We start from the raw sequence: 17,134 nt of genomic DNA, 5'->3' as shown, positions 1-17,134 counted from the left end.
TGGACAATATGTGCACAACTGTGCACTAGAATCTGCATACAAATATTGAGTAAAGGTTATTAATACTTTTTGAATATCAATAAAATAATTTTCATATTCCATATTTTCATATCTAATAACCTTATTCGACAAAGCCGCAGCGTCCAGGAGGGTACCAGACAGAGGAGCAAGCTGTGGGTACCTGGCTGATTTGCTACAGAATCCCCCTGGAGGGAAGCTGCAGGTTGCAGCACCTTTATTTCCAATTTCAATCACCATATTGGAAATTCCTGGAGTTGTGCTTAAATCACTGAACTGTCTTCACATATGGAGTGTGTTACTCACAACCGAGTAACAGAACCTGTAACCATACTTTGTAAATAAGTTAGGGCGGTGTTTGGAGATACCACTGCCAGAAATATCAAATAGTAAAATACATAAAAATATGCATTTTATTACACCCTGGTTTGCACTGGTAGATGCACAGCACAGAGCAAAAGAAAACATGCAAAGAATCTGCCTGGTTCGGCTCCAAATTTATGTTCATGCTATATAAAGCTAAGGATCATTTGAAGACTATCTCCAAATTCACAGGAAAGTGGGAAGTGCCTGGCTTGTAAACATAGCTGAGTGAAATATTTTTATTAATTTATTTAGAATTTTTTATTTAGAATAAACCAGGTTGGAAGAGACCTTCAAGATCATCGTGTCCAACCCATCAACCAATCCAACCCACCTAAACAACTAGCCCATGGCACCAAGCACCGCATCAAGTCTCCTCCTGAAAACCTCCAATGACGGCGACTCCACCACCTCCCCAGGCAGCCCATTCCAATGGGCAATCAATCTCTCCGTGTAAAACTTCCTCCTAACATCCAACCTAAACCTCCCCTGGTGCAGCCTGAGACTGTGTCCTCTTGTTCTGGTACTGGCTGCCTGGGAGAAGAGACTGTCATCTGCCTGTCTACAGCCTCCCTTCAGGTAGTTGTAGAGAGTGATAAGGTCACCCCTGAGCCTCCTCTTCTCCAGGCTAAGCAACCCCAGCTCCCTCAGTCTTTCCTCATAGGTCTTGTGTTCCAAACCCCTCACCAACTTTGTTGCCCTTCTCTGGACACACTCCAGCAAGTCAACATCCTTCCTAAACTGAGGGGCCCAGAACTGGACACAGGACTCGAGGTGTGGCCTAACCAGTGCAGTGTACAGGGGCAGGATGACCTCCCTGCTCCTGCTGGCCACACTGTTCCTGATGCTGTTGGATTCTTGTTGATAGTCAGTAAACATGAACATTGTGCTCAGCTTGCAATCATGCAGCTCCATACTCACTTTAGTATTATTTTTTTTCAACATTGGTGTTGGTTTAAACTGAAATAAGACTGAATCAGAAGATGCTCTATGTGGGCTGACGTGTCTCCCAGCATCTGCTCTAAACCACACAATACAATTCCAGTCTGTCTGACAGAACAGTACAGGCTGTGTTGGCTGCAACACTGTGAGAATTGGAAAAAGGAATTCATGACTGACTTGATGATAGCAAGGATAAGGCTTTGCAAAAATAACCGTAGGAGCCACTGGATAAAGCGTAACTGGCTGTAACCTGAGGCTTATGCCACATTACTTTGGCCAGAAAATAAAGAATCAGTTTCTTCCCAGTACTTCCTTGTGTCATAACGTTATTAAAGACAGATTGCCTTACTTAAAAAGAGCAGGCTCTCTATAAAATGAGCAAAGGACAATTCTTTTACCAGTGGAAGACTTACCGCTTGCATCAGAAACAGTTTTGTCTTGTGGACAGCTCTGGGGCAGAGATGTCCTTGCTAGGCAATCACAAAAACAATTCCTTCAGAGACAAAATGCATTAAAAAGTTTCTTGCCCTACAGCAGTCTTTTTACTCTTAAAATCATGTACTTCGAACAAACCCAGGGCTAACATAATCCACCCCTGTGTCCAGGACAGCTTTTGGACTGAAGTGCTGCACAAGTCCTGTGCCTTGTTTGGTCAACTGAAGAATGGACAAGCCTTACACCTTGCAAATCTCAATGCTAAAGGACTTTTTCCTCTGCAAAATCTGTGCATTTTTTATTAGATTTTCACCATCCTGCCCTTCCACTGCCTTAGCAGCTTCAGGTTCAGAAGCAGCGGTGTCACCAGGAACAAGTTCTCCTAAACAACACTTGTAGACATCTATTTCCTCTCTGCAGGGTAATTTCACATTAACTGCCTCAAAAAAAGTAGTCAGCATCTTCAGAAAAACCTCACCCACCATATTAAAAACCTCAAACAACGACCTTACTAAGCTGCTTTATGTTACTTCTAGAGGAACATAAAAAGTCTCCACATTCTGAAGCACATTTTTGCTGTAAATAGGACATAGTGGTACCCTCAGTTGAACAACAAGCTAACCTTAATGGGACACTTACCCCATTTGGGGAGTGCATATCCTTACTTAATATATGCCCTCTTCATGTCATTGTACTTTATCTGGCACTTGAGAAGCTCAGAAGGACAAATTAATCTACTTGTGTACACCTTTTTCCTCTCTCTGAACTGTCAAAATGGAGATCTGGAAAGTGAACTTTTTCTGCATTTGAAAATGAAACACACACAGGAAACTATTTCTAGGGGAAACAGTAACAGGCAAAACCTATCTGAAAGAATGCACTGAACTCCCTCCTGCTTTAAGTTTTTCCAGATGTTGGCCAGGTGTCCGTATCCATACATCACTGAGTGGATTAAATCTCAATTCTGCATACTGGATATCAAATCACTTGCAGATATCCTTTATATCATGCAGTGCTTCAACATCCACCTGGAAATTCCTCCCAGGAATTCAAGTCCACGTCAGGTTCTCATCCTTTTATCTTTTATTACTTTGTCCTTTCTTTAAGAATAACTTCAGTACAATTCTGAAGAATTGTGAGGAACAAATGCGTGTTTGTGTTTGTTTCTCTCTCCTCTACTCCGGAAGTTACTCTTCTGCGTTCAGAGAAGATTATATTGGAAGAAATGGGAGGAAAAAAAGTCTGCCAGCGTGTTCAGAGGGGGAATTGGCACAAGGATGAAGCAGAACAGAGCGATGCGGTGGAGAGTTCAGAATGTTCTTGTTCTGCTTCTTTGCAGTCATTGTCACCACCTACAATGGGCAGCACCCAGGTTCCAGAAAGAGAAATGGGGAATTTGCAGGGAGGGTTTCAACAGCTCATAGTGGTCTCTGCTTTTCAAGTTTGTTTCCTTACTCATTCTGCTCTTGATAATAGCGCACTATTGTGAACAGCTATCATACTAACTCATCACCACAACGCCTTTGTTTAGCTCTCTCCCTTGCCTTGAACTTGGTTACTTGCTGTAGTCATTATTCCAGCTAGTTCAGTCCAGGTGTTGATGAAACTTCCTTAATGTCTGTTTCCATTTCATATCTGTTACATACCACAGAGCACTACCCAAATGACATCTGTTCACAAAAGTTGTTGCCTTTCTTATTCTCTCTGTTTGAATTAGCTGATACACCATTTACTGTAAGTACCCTCCAGGAGAAAGGACTTGTAGAGCTTGAGCAAAACTGGGGGACAAACCCAAAACAAAATCTTTTCAGAGCTGCAATTTTACCTTTTGCCACAACTTCAGTGGCAAAAGGGGCTCCTCTTCTTAAGGGGAAGGTACAGATTCAGATAGCCTGGAACATTAACTCAGTTCAGGCTAATTGGGGAAAAGTGGAACATAATTGCTGATGAACAGCTAAGGACAAAACCAGAGAAAAACTGCTTTAAAGAGCATAATTTTAATAACCTGAACATAAAGACAAAAGTGTTATGAAAAACTTGGAACTTTCTGTATTTTTCACAGATAGGCCATGTACCTGTGAAACTCATCTGCTTCTGTTTTGGCCATCATTATGATGAACCTCTCAGACTTTTCAGATGTGTTATTTCACCTGTGCAATAGTTTCCAGCTCATTACAGTGTAAGGTTTGGGTGCTCTGCAATGCATTCTTAGAATTCTATGAGGATTGCTTTTGCTTCATTTTCAAGACAAAAAAGGGTGTAAAACTCTCGCTTCACTTAAGTTACTGATTTCTCCATGCACAGAGCCAACACATGTTCTTGCACTCCAAATGATCTGTTTTAGATAAAATGGAAGCATGTGAGAAAGGACAAATGTCAAAGGTCCCAAGAGGGAGTTTGTTTCACATATTTCTTTTGGGACAGGCTGTCTCAGCTCTGCGCTGCAGCACACCAACCAAGCAGATTCCATATTTCATTAAAAGGCTTTATGTAGACAAAACAAAAGGTGAGCAGTGATGAACAGTACCCCACTGAGTAAGGTATATCTTACATATTGAAAGAGATAACAGACCTTGCCCCAAAGACTTCACAGTTGCCAAAGATACACAGCCACAGAGGTCTTCTTGTAGCATAAAACACTGGATTCTTTTCCGATGGAAAGAAGCAATTCTTCTCCAAAAAAAATCTTGCCTATAAATAAAAGTTCTGACCAGATAAAAATAAATAATACTAATTAAAAAGTAATCCAATCCAGACCTTATGGAAGAAAATTCCATAAGGTGTTCATTCAGTAGGCAAAAAAATATTCCAGTAACAGCAATGTCCTGGTATCTGTAAATCATCAGTGGCATATAAACTTCCTAGTTCTTTATGTTGTTGATTTAGAAGTAATGCCCTTATTCTGTCATTCTGGGAGACGTGTTATTCATTTCACAGCTTTGAACAATATGCTTTCATATGAAATGTCCTTATAGCTGTACTTAGATAGGCCATGAAATGTCTAAGTAGTCTCTTTTCAGATCAAGTGTATACTTGCTATACCAACTGCGACAGACGACAGAGAGAGACAGAGAAAGATAGGACAGATAGATATGTAAACATGATCTGAATATATACCACTAACAATGCAATGCTAAAACATGAACCTCAAACTGTAGAAATGTAAAGCTGATGCTTGAGGAGCAACACATTTTATTCTGGTTTGGTTTGTTTGGGGTTTTTTCATTATTGTATTTCCTTACACTGTGGGACCTTAGGGACATGTACTTCTTTAAGTACTAATTCAGAATGCCACCCTCTCCCATAAGAAGATGCTGCAATAGCCACAGACATTTTGTTCTCTGCATTAGAACTTGAAGGGAATGTGTGTCAGTCTGCTACAGGCTGGGGTCAGAGTGGCTGGAGAGCAGCCAGGCAGAGAGGGACCTGGGGGTGCTGGTCAATGGTAGGCTGAACATGAGCCTGCAGTGTGCCCAGGCAGCCAAGAGGGCCAATGGCATCCTGGCCTGCATCAGGAACAGTGTGGCCAGCAGGAGCAGGGAGGTCATTCTGCCCCTGTACACTGCACTGGTTAGGCCACACCTTGAGTGCTGTGTCCAGTTCAGGGCCCCTCAGTTTAGGAAGGAGGTTGACTTGCTGGAACAAGTCCAGAGAAGGGCAACAAAGTTGGTGAGGGGTTTGGAACACAGCCCTGTGAGGAGAGGCTGAGGGAGCTGGGGTTGCTTAGCCTGGAGAGGAGGAGGCTCAGGGGTGACCTTATTGCTCTCTACAACTACCTGGAGGGAGGTTGTAGACAGGTGGGGGTTGGTCTCTTCTCCCAGGCAAGCAGCACATTAACAAGAGGACACAGTCTCAGGCTGCACCAGGAGAGGTTTAGGATGGATGTTAGGAAGAAGTTCTACACAGAGAGAGTGATTGCCCATTGGAATGGGCTGCCTGGGGAGGTGGTGGAGTCACCATCATTGGAGGTGTTCAGGAGGAGACTTGATGGGGTGCTTGGTGCCATGGTTTAGTTGTTTAGGTGGTGTTGGATGATAGGTTGGACACGATGATCTTGAAGGTCTCTTCCAACCTGGTCTATTCTATTCTATTCTATTCTATTCTATTCTATTCTATTCTATTCTATTCTATTCTGGTCTCTCAGATGAAATGGCTGGCTTTAAAAAAGCATTTGGCACTAATTTGGACTTAATAAAAATATCCACCAAGTATTTTATGCAAGAATTCCATGTGAATTTGGCTTCAGATAATGGAAAACTTCCTAAAAAGTTCAAAGTACCTGAAAACAGGTACAGCATGGCCCCAGCAGCTCTCAAGTGGCCTGTAACTCTGTAGGATTTTACACCCTGGAGGAGTGGAAAAAAAACAATTCAGAAATGACGAGAAATTCTTAACTCTGGCCTGAGGATGCTTTTGCCAATGTTGTTTAGCACTTAGTCTAACCACATGCCTAAAGGAATCCCAGGTGATACCTGTCCATTTGTGAAGAGAGAGACAGAGGAAAACCCCTTGAGATAATATAAGAATATCATGTCCTGTTGAATAACTAAGAAGGACACTCAGAATACAACAGACCACATGGAAATTTGGGTAACACAACATACAAAATAATGTTGGCAATTATGTTTCTTTCAAAGAAAATTAAATGGATCCAAAAGGACAGAATCTGGAGGTGTTGGCATTCCCTTTGCAAGCTGTAGTTGACACTGCAGAGTGGCATTAGGTCACTCTCCCACTTTCCGAAGCCTCTGTAGACTGGCTAGTTTACACAGGTCAGCTAAGAAACAATACCCAAAGAAGGTACAGACCGGTACAGACACTTCAGGTTACACTACAGCCAGCTGAAAATGCTGAGTGTAGAGATTTGGTGTGGGATCATTAATTCACAAAATTTTCATTAAGCCAGAAAAAAATAAAGATTGACCTTGAGCTTCTGAAAATGTTTCTTTGAGAAGCTGTTGTTTGTAGTGTAGGTTTGTGAAAAACAGCCCATGAAAATTGCTTTGGCTGAAAGCAGTACTCCATCCACTGATACCATGATGGACAAGCAGTCAACAATTGCATTAGGCATGAGGAGACAGTTCACTTGAGTACTGTGTCCAGTTCTGGGCCCCTCAGTTTAAGAAGGACATTGAGACACTTGAACGTGTCCAGAGAAGGGCAACAAGGCTGGGGAGAGGCTTTGAGCACAGCCCTGTGAGGAGAGGCTGAGGGAGCTGGGGTTGTTCAGACTGGAGAAGAGGAGGCTCAGGGGTGACCTCATTGCTCTCTACAACTACCTGAAAGGTGCTTGTAGCCAGGAAGGGGTTGGTCTCTTCTCCCAGGCAACCAGCACCAGAACAAGAGGACACAGTCTCAAGCTGTGCCAGGGGAAGTTTAGGCTGGAGGTGAGGAGAAAGTTCTTCACTGAGAGAATCATTCGCCATTGCAATGTGCTGCCCAGGGAGGTGGTGGAGTCACCGTCCCTGGAGGTGTTCAAGAGGGTATTGGATGTGGCACTTGGTGCCATGGTCTAGTCATGAGGTCTGTGGTGACAGGTTGGACTTGACGATCTTTGATGTCTCTTCCAATGTGAGTGATACTGTGATACTGTGATCCTCTGCAAATCAACCAAAGCACTGCCTGATGCTGATGAAAGTTTAAAATGTAGAATTCCCAATGCTAGCACTGGCCATCCTGAATTGCAGTCTTAGTCTAAGGCTCTGTTAGGCTCCAGCTACAAAATGTCTTGGATGTGGTTTCCCTTTAAGACTGACTAGACACAAAGCCATGGAGGCCAGACCTTCCCCCCATAGATCCTTCTTCTATTTCTTTCTGACACTGTTCACTAGAGAAGACATGTAAAACCACCATATAGCTTTTCTCTTCCAATCAGATCCAGAGATTATTTGGATCCTGCCTGCAAGTAAGGCCTAAAAGGGTATTTTCTAAAACAAAAAGCCTGCTGTGGCAGTCTGGAGCATTAAGAGGTTCTGGAGCATTAAGAGGTACTGTAGCACAAAGGCTGTCTTTTGCTCCTAGAAGAGGTTCTGGCCAATCCATCCATCCACCAGTACTATGCATGTTATTTTGTTGCCTCTCTTGCTTTACAGGCATGCAAGCTGCAACAAAGCTCTGTTCATCTAGTAACCCAGCTGCATCACACTATGACAGTGACCCAAAAATCTAAGACCACATAACTGAGCCAGTCTTTGCCAGATTTTCTCTCACCCTTCTTGGGTTAGTGCTGTAGCCAGTGAAAAACACATTGAAATTACCTTTTAAACATGCCTGTAGGTGCAGGGCTAAAGCAAAGGTTTGGCAGAGCTCATCTCAATCTTCATGTTCTAATGCCATATTATTACTGCTCACTGAGAAGCTTAATGCACTGAAACAAAACCATCATGCCAAAAGACTCTGACATTATTTAAGAGTTTGAACCGATTGCATATTTATTGTTGAAGTATCTCAAACCATAAAGCCTTCTCGTTTCTTCAGAAGTGCTGATCCTCATGCTTTGGTGGTCTCTTCCTGCACATTTCACAAGTTTCAGGCAAATCCTTATTTAATGGAGAATATTTACACTTCTCCTGGCTTCCATCACTCAAGTTTTGCATCTGGGATTTGGAGATTTTTGTGCTATAAAGGTAACAGTGATCACCCCCAGCATGTCCTGTGGTGCGATGGTCCTTGCTATTTGGGATACATGCACTGCTAAGAGGTGATACTCTTTCTCTGGGAAAGCTGTTAAAAACACCGGCAATAAATATGCTCTAGGGATACTCATTTAATTCTTGATGCAATTTTTAATTGGAAAGAGATTGAGAAACTGGATAAAGGCCAGCCATTCTTTAAAAGCAAATAAATCAAGCAAAAAACCCCAAACAAACCCCACAGCCCATTTGAAACAGGGAGGTGTGTGTTCACACAAGATGAGAACACAAAGCAGAGTAGTTTTCTTTTACCATTTCACTTAAACTTGTCCTTGTTCTCATTTCAATACACATTTTCCACTTCAGAGGCAAATTCGGAGCTGCCAGCAGAGTGTAATGACAGAAGCATACACTCCTTGCAGTTATTGTAATAGATTAAAGAATGATAAATACCAGCTACACCACTTGGGTAGTGTTCACTAACAGTAGATCTCTGTGAGCCATTCAGTAACATCTCACCAGCTGACTCAGTTTCTCAGAGAAGTACTCCTCCTCTTCTCCCCAACATTTTCCCTGTGTTTTCTGATATCCCTACGTATACTCCACAACAACCAAGAGCTGCTGACTGCTAGATGCCTTTTCCCCATCTACTTTCAGGAAAGGCCTCCCTTCACTGTATTTTTCTACTACCTCATCTATTTGAAATGCACCAAAGTAACCTAACTTGAAATAACACTGAAACACAGCAGTGCCTTATATCACAGACATGAAAATAACTCTACTATGGCAAAGACAGATATGTTCAATAATATATCTTCTTTGCTCACTTAGAAAGGCCTCCATTTGGCAGTGTGTTGAAGGAGACATGGTCTGCAGTCAGCAAGAACAAGACCAGGTCTCAAGTGCCTACTGTCAGTTGACGCAGAGGTAAATGGCTGAAGGGAAAAGTGTGCTTTGTTTCACTAAAGCTCTCCAGCTGGCCTCCACGAAGGAAGACCAAGAGAAGCGTTTGACCCTCTGTGTACTTAAAAGGATCTGTGCCAGGAAAAAAAAAAAAAAAACCAACCAAAAAACCACCCAACAAAAGAGCCCACACACAGGCTGCAAATTTATCAAGTAAGTATCTTTCAAGAGGTTAGAAACAGTGAATCTTTCTTGGGCGACAGCTGTGTCTGTGTTGCAAATCGTCTCTTCCGCCACAAAATACGGTGAAGATTTTGCATATTTTCTATTACTATAAGATTTTCTATTTATTTTCCCCTTTCCTTCCAATCTTGTAGTTCTATTTGTGCCCTGCAAGTGGGCTGCTCAAAAGCAGCCCCAACGTCAGCAAATCAAGTTTGTTAACTGCTTTTATTTTGCTTTAAATCTATCAAGCACGCTGATTATAGGATGCATGCAAAGCTCTTTATGATACGCCTTGTGCAAAACTGAGATTGTGAAAGAGTTAAATACCAAGGCCTTTAATTTTTTCTGGGTACTCCACTAATGGTAAAGTAAAATCTATCTGCAGGCTAAATGGGAGGTACTTTTATAATGGAAGAAGAGAGTGCTGCTGAGTATATATGGGAGGCATGAGAAGAAACACGACAGAAATCCAAACGCACTGATTCATGCTGCTCAGTTACAGAGTACAGCACTGCCACCCAAATGGAAAGGAGCAGGAATCCACCAAGCTCTCAGCACCCACCACATTCAAACAGGCATATTTCACAATGAAAGCTTCTGTGGGGATGTGCAGTGAGTCTGGAGCCACCCACGTACTGGGTATTTTGTTTGTTTTAAACTGACACGCTCCTTTCCTGGACTAACAAATGGATGGAAGATGGAAGTGAATAAATCTCACATGCAGAAATAAGCACATTTTCCCTCTCCATAGCATCAGGAAGAGAGCCCTTGCCAAACCCAGAAAAGTAGGATGGCAACTGCGTGTCATTTTATCATCTCTGAAGTCATGAAGATGACATTAATTGGAAAAATAAATCAACCTTCTCACAAAGCTTCTTTCAGCTTTGTTTCTTGGCACTATGTTAGCTAATACAAATGAACTTCTGGTATCAATGCTGGAAAGTCAAAGGCCAAGAACTACAAGAACAGCCAAAAGATAGTGTTTCTTTAACATCTGGAAGTGAGGAACTGCACGTTTTCGGGAATGGCTTTTGTCAGGCAGAACTGTTACTTGTGCCCCTCTTCTCACCCAGATGCCCCATGCTGCTGAATGCCTCTAGTATTATCTAGCTTTCTAAACTCTTCCTTCATGTCCATGAACAGTTCACTTATTTCTGCTCTCAAGATGGAATGAGATATCCATCCACTGTTTGAAAGAGCCAGAGAACAGATATGGTTAAAAATAAAACCTGGTTTATAATCCCTGGGGAAAGAGGCGGAGCAAGCCTCTCAGTATCTTCCATAGCTGGAAGGGAATTTTTACTGACTCTTCAGTGAGGCACCTTCGACCTTAGTGCAAAGATGTCAAACAACAGCAGCATGTTGTGGATGCATCCTCTTACAGCAGGACCTACTGTTGTCTGAGCTGCCTAACTCACCCCGGGTAACATTTCTGGCACGAGCTCAACAAATTCTGTATTTTCCTCAACAGAGAGAAAAATACACTGGACAAGCATGTTAATATATTGGATATTAAATGGTTCATCTGGGCAAGGACTAAAGAAAAAACTGTGGACTTGACCCATTGTCATGATATTGTAATGGTGACCTTATCATCATACCATTTCTGCACTCAGTGGTTACTAGTTCACATTGTACTTTCAAAATGTTCTTTCCCAAAGGGAACTCATACCAACTTTCCCCTGATTTTTCTTCCTATTCCTATATCTTTAAAACACCATACACAGTGTTGTGAGTTTCAGTGAATCACAAGAAAAGGATGAATGGGGTCTGGCATCTGGAAATTAGGATGAAAATTTATGATCCTGCATAAATACACTGCTATTTTTTCCTGCTCATTCTAACACAAAGCAGTGCTGTTGAAAGAGATGACAGACTAAATGGTGAAGAGAACAATGCAAACATGAACTTTGCCACCAGCAACCTAAGTATTCAGCATGATCATAAAGGAAAGCACAAGCTGGAGCACAGGAACATTCTGAAGTAAGTGAAATGGTCTGCTAGGGAAAGCAAAGTGACATTCAGGCATGGTGGGGTTTTGTTACACAAGCAAAATTGGATATCACTGAACACTAGCTGGGCTTAAGATGCTGAAGTGTGAAATCATGGCAGAAAGATTTATTCTCTGAAAAAGCTCTAGGAAAACATTCATCTCTAACACAGAGGAAGTCAGAAGGAAATCAGCTGCAAAGAATGTCTGCTGTATTTCCTCTGAGACAAAGGTATTTTTATCTCCAGAAAAGGGGAAGCAATCACAGCTTGCCTGAAGCCCAGCGCTCTGAGGCAGCGCTTGTTGCATTGTGCAATCTTCCTTTTTGTTGTTGCTAGTTGGTTCTGGGTGATCTGGCACCACTATCAGTCTCCATTTGAAAATATGGGGTTTGTCATTGTTCAGAGAATCACTGCATTTGGGTGGCAATGTAGTACTGGATTACCTGACCTTATTGAAAGAATTTCCTGTGTCCTGCCAATTCAAGTGATGTGTTGTGTATATTTTTCTGGCCCTTTTATTCTTGATTAAATAAAAAACCAACTCAGAATATCAATGTCCTTCTAATGCTAACCACACAGCAGCCTGAGTATGCAGTGGGATTCACAGTGTTTGGTACAAACAGGTGCTCACCCTCAAGTGTTCACATGTGGGTGGGAGTGGACTGAGAGGGTAGGGAGAGAAAAGCTACGCTGAAGATCTGCTCAGTGTGCAATCCGTTTATTAGGCAATCAGTGAAAAGCACAAGGCTTTAGAGCACTCCTTCCATTTACCATCTGACTTGTTTACCCTAAGTAAATGACAATACCTTCATCTTACTGTCCCTCATACTGGTAAAGAGGTGCAGACACAGCTGACAAGAAGGCACTCCTGATATTCCCTTCAGCCTTGCTCTCCCTAGCCTCCTTCTCCATGTCCAGACCCCTGCCCCTGCCTTGCATCCCCTTCAGCCCTGTAACCCCAGGACATTTGCTGCTGCCCCAAAAGTGTAAAGAGTCCTCATAAAATGAGTTTACTACTATTTGTTATGTGGGCCTGTGCTTCTGGCTGTGGAACACCTTATATGGAATGGTGCCATACTTCTATCACAATAACCATCTCCTTAGCAGTAAATCAGGGCTAAAGGGAGAAGACCAAGCAATAAACTCCTGTCTTGTTTATCTGGTATCCTGCATGAGTATGCAGATGCTGTGCAACCAGTAAACACAAGATCCCCTCACACCCATCTTTGTGTGACAGCTACACAGCAGACCTCTGTAGTCTCTTTTGCCAGTGCCCCATGGGAAACCCCACATATGCTCTAGACTTTGCCCATGTCTTTCAAACAGTCAGAAGCTGGACCTGCAGTTCTACTCATTATATGTAGTGTTATGCACAGACTGAGGCATTACTAATGACTGGTAGGCACAGAGTACTGTAAGTCAGCTTACCTAAGAGCAATTTATAGATCATATGTATTAGAGTGTAGGATACGTAGATATTTAAAGTACTGGTGTCAATCACATGCATGTTACAAACACCAGGTGGCTACTGACCTTAAGAATAATATAATTATGTCTGTTGCTTATCACCTAAAACCCTTATGATATGTTATTCATTTGGTTTTCTGTTTTATTGAAATGCCAAAATGAAAGAATGCTCTGAAACAAGATAAGAAGTAGAAGATTATGAGAGTAAAGAAGGCTATGAAAGTACAACTTTTCACTGCATTTCTCCAGTGTAGAAGGGAGGACCTAAACTCTGGAAATCCTTGTGAAAAGAGATGACACTGGTAAATAGATGTGAAACAGCTCAGGAAACTACTTAGCTATGGGATGGCTATATACTAAAGTCACACAAGCTGTAGCCCAGACTCAGTCATAGCCAAGTGTGGTGTCAAGTCATCGGCCCAACTAGCCTTGAGTTCCTACTGCTTAGTGGGGCATGGTTCAAGGTCAAGCTACTCCACATGTGAGGCTTGATTTTTCCTGCCTGAGAAAACACAGTGGATTTGCCTGAAGCCAAGCTGAAACATGAGCCAACAACAGGAAGTGAGGATGGCGGGAGATCTTGGACCCAGGCCATGAGACAACATGTAATTAGTCACAAATAGCGACATGTCGGAAAGCACTGCTGAAACCAACAAGTCAGCTCTGGCTGAAACCAACAGGCAGTTAGCTGTTATCAGGCAGTTATCTAGGCAGGTATTTTAACTGGAAACACATTACCATCTTATTTTTATGGTGGCTGATTCCTTTTCTTTACAAACTTTCAGCTATGACTGAATGAGACCCAGAAATGATCACAGGTTCTCAGATGTTTCACCCTTAAAATACTGACCCAAACCAGCAGGAACAACTCGGGGACAAGTTGCTTACTCTGGTTGATCAAATGCCCCCACGTGCCCTATTGATTTAATTGGTCTGATCACAGAGAAGAGTCCAAGTAGGAATTTTCAACAACTACATGTTCAAAAAATGTTTTGAAATTGCTGCTTGGCCTCTTTAGGTTTCCAGCAAAGTCCCTCAGCTAGTGAACTGCCAAAACTTTTGCATACATGCTTTCCTGTTCCTGGTGGCTTGTGGATACCAACTGTTTTGTTGACACACAAGTGCCTAAAGGCCCACTGTCCAGTTAATATCTTGGAGCTGGGAGAATCTGGAATTTCTACTTAAAGGGATGAATGAACTTTCAAACAAGAACAAGACCCTGAACTAGAAGAACGATTAGGCTTGTATAGACATCTAAGGCAGTAAGCACCATAGCTGAATGGGAAACAGATTGGTAAGGAGAAAGAAAGGTAAGAATCATGCAGACTGAGCACCATGTGAAACAAGAGGAATGCCTACTGCTGAGTAAGAAGAGCAAAAAACAGAAAGCACAACATGGACAAGGAAATTAAATTGGGACGAGATGTGTCCAATATGCTCCCAGAACAGCATTGCCAAAACCAGAACCTAACCCTAGAAAGGGCAGAGCAAGTCATAGGAGTCAGCAGAGTGGGGGAAAGACAGGAAATCAAATATTTAAAGCTTTTACAGCTGATTGTAGTTTTGTACTCCAATGAAATGTAAGACAAGCCTCATCCCTCATTGCTGCTGGCACTTGAAGCATGGTTTAAACACCATCCTGCAAAAGCAGGGAGAGCAGGTCCCCTAGATCAGAAGCAATGGAGAACTTCTCCTGAGTCCAAGCTCACAGTTTGCAGGTTCTGCTCAGTCCTAAAGAACCTTTGCTGAGTATATAAAATATCTGCTTTCAGCTATTTCAGGTGTAAGTATCAGATCTGAAGTGCAGTCCAAAGCCTGTGGTCCTAAGGAACAACTCTGTTTGCAAGCCTCTTGATCAGATATCTACATGGTTCTTCAAGACAGGCAACCTGAGCCCTGGTAGAAAGCTTCTGCCCTACACTGTGACTTCTAAACATGCAAGATTCAAGCCCAGAAAATGACTAACAAGCTAGTCATAACCAATGCTACTAGAAAGTGAAGCATCTGGCCAAAAATATCCATCTCCTTAAGGGTATCTTGGTAAAACTAGTGACAGCACATACACCTGTCTGGACAGGTCTTCTGTATATTCACTGCTCAGCAGAGGAAATTTCAAGAGCATCTCAGTAAACTGGAGAGGCTGCAAATTTGATCTGAGTTCTATGGAAAATACAACACAGCAAGAGATGGGGAGTTCAATCTACTCAAGTTATCATATAAAAAAGTGAAAGACAAGTGGATTGTCATAAAATCCTTCCGAAAAGACAACACCAAGCATTCAAGGGCTCTTTACTTTAAAGGACAGAATTATTGAGATCTGTATCCTGCCACTGGAGCAAGACAAAATCAAACTAGATTGCAGGAGCACTTTTTAATTGTGATGGTGATCAACTGTTGTGGCAAAACTTGAAAGGAAGTGGTGAGTTCCTCACGTCTTGCTATTTGTCATATCAAGGGTGGGTGCTTTTCTGGGGAAGATTTCAGTAAACTGGAATGTCTGTCCTACAAAGACTTGCTGAGACAGTTGGGCCTGCAGAAGAGAAGGCTCCACGGTGACCTTACAGCAGCCTTAGAGGAGTTAAAGGTGGCATACAGGAAAGACAGGGAGGAACTCTTCACCAAGAAGCATAGTAATAGGATGTGGGGTAATGACTTCAAATTAAAAGAGGGTAGATTTACATGAGATGTTAGGAAGAAATTCTTCATTATGAGGGTGGTGAAGTACTGCCACAGGTTGCTTAGAGAAGCTATGGATGCCCCCTCCCAGGAAGTGTTGAAGGCCAGGCTGGTTGGGGCTTTGAGCAACCTGGTCTGCCGCAATGTGTCCCTGCTTATGGTAGCGTGGCTGGAAATAGAAGATCTTTAGGTGCCATTCCAACCCAAACCATTCTATGATGCCGTGATAAGCTCTGCCTGCAGTCCCCTTCCCACGCAAGCAGATGGGTAAGTTCCTTGCACAGGACCCTGATGGGAAGCCAGCCCCAGGGAGCTGTCAGAACCTGCAGCTCACAGGGTGCTTGCTCCCTCTGGACACCCAGCTGGCATTAGTCCTCACCATCGAGGGAGCCCACCAGATGAACAAGCAGTGATGAATATACATCTAAATGCACCACACCAGCCCCAGAGCAGAGCAAAGCCAGCGCAGGAGAGGCAGGGTGACAGCCGGGTGGGTGTGAGCTCTGATCGTTAGCTTGGAATCTCTCCTGCTCACTTGGTAAACCCAGGCATCTTATTCCTAAAAGTCACACAGAAAAAGGGCCGGTGGGACCGTCCTGTCCCCAAAGAAATCCATCTCGCTGCCGGGGGCCGCTCGGTCCAGCCGGCAGAGCCCGAGGCGGCCTCGACTTCGGACTCCGCTTTCCCCCGCATGGCCGCCAGGGGGCAGCGCCGCGCTACGCCACGCGGGCAGAGCCGAGAGGAGCGGCGCTGGCGACAACGGCGGGGGCGGGGAGCCGGCGCTCCTGCCCCCCCGCAAGCACCGCCCCACCCTCCCGAGCGGCCGGAGGGCGACCGAGGCTGCGGAGAGCCAGGCAGGAGAGCAGCTGAAGCTCCTCCCTCCTCGGGCTAAGAACTTAGCCCATGGCCACAGGCGCCGGGCAGCAGCCCCTTTCTCCCAGGGATTAGGCAAATTAATACCGAAACGACCAAGACAATGATGAGAGGGGGTGGGGAAGCTGTTTGTTCTGGATGTGTGTGAAACCTGAACCACAAATTCAGCTGAAGAGCTGCAATCTAAGTTTCCACTAAAAGGAAAAGTAGATGCAGTGGAAGGCATGGGGTAGCAGAAGTCAAAGAGGTGTCTCTGACTAAATCGCACTTGTGGCGTTGTAAAGCGACACAACACAATAATGCATTAAGCCCGCGAAGCATTTGCTGTTACTTTGTATTTACATGCACATGTATATATGTAAAATACACACGAGGAAAGGTTAGGAAAGCAACCATGACACACTCTAAGATTTATGTTCCCAGAGGATATCCATGGAGAGTCAAGAGTTGTAAATGTCCAATTCTTCTGTTTAATAACTAGCATATTTTAGGAATTTCCTCTCCTTATAAACTGAGAGGATTTGGAGTTTTTGCAAAGCAACTGCTGGGTGAGCCAGGCCTGCTGTTGCACGGACTTCGTGTGCTAAGTGTCGGCTCTGATCTCATAA

Source organism: Melanerpes formicivorus, unplaced genomic scaffold (assembly GCF_026170545.1).
Source record: "Melanerpes formicivorus ecotype bairdi unplaced genomic scaffold, bMelFor1.0.p_v2 SCAF_84, whole genome shotgun sequence".
NCBI classification, from domain to species: Eukaryota; Metazoa; Chordata; class Aves; order Piciformes; family Picidae; genus Melanerpes; species Melanerpes formicivorus.
The sequence above is the reverse complement of the archived record's forward strand: the minus strand, read 5'-3'. Positions refer to the sequence as shown.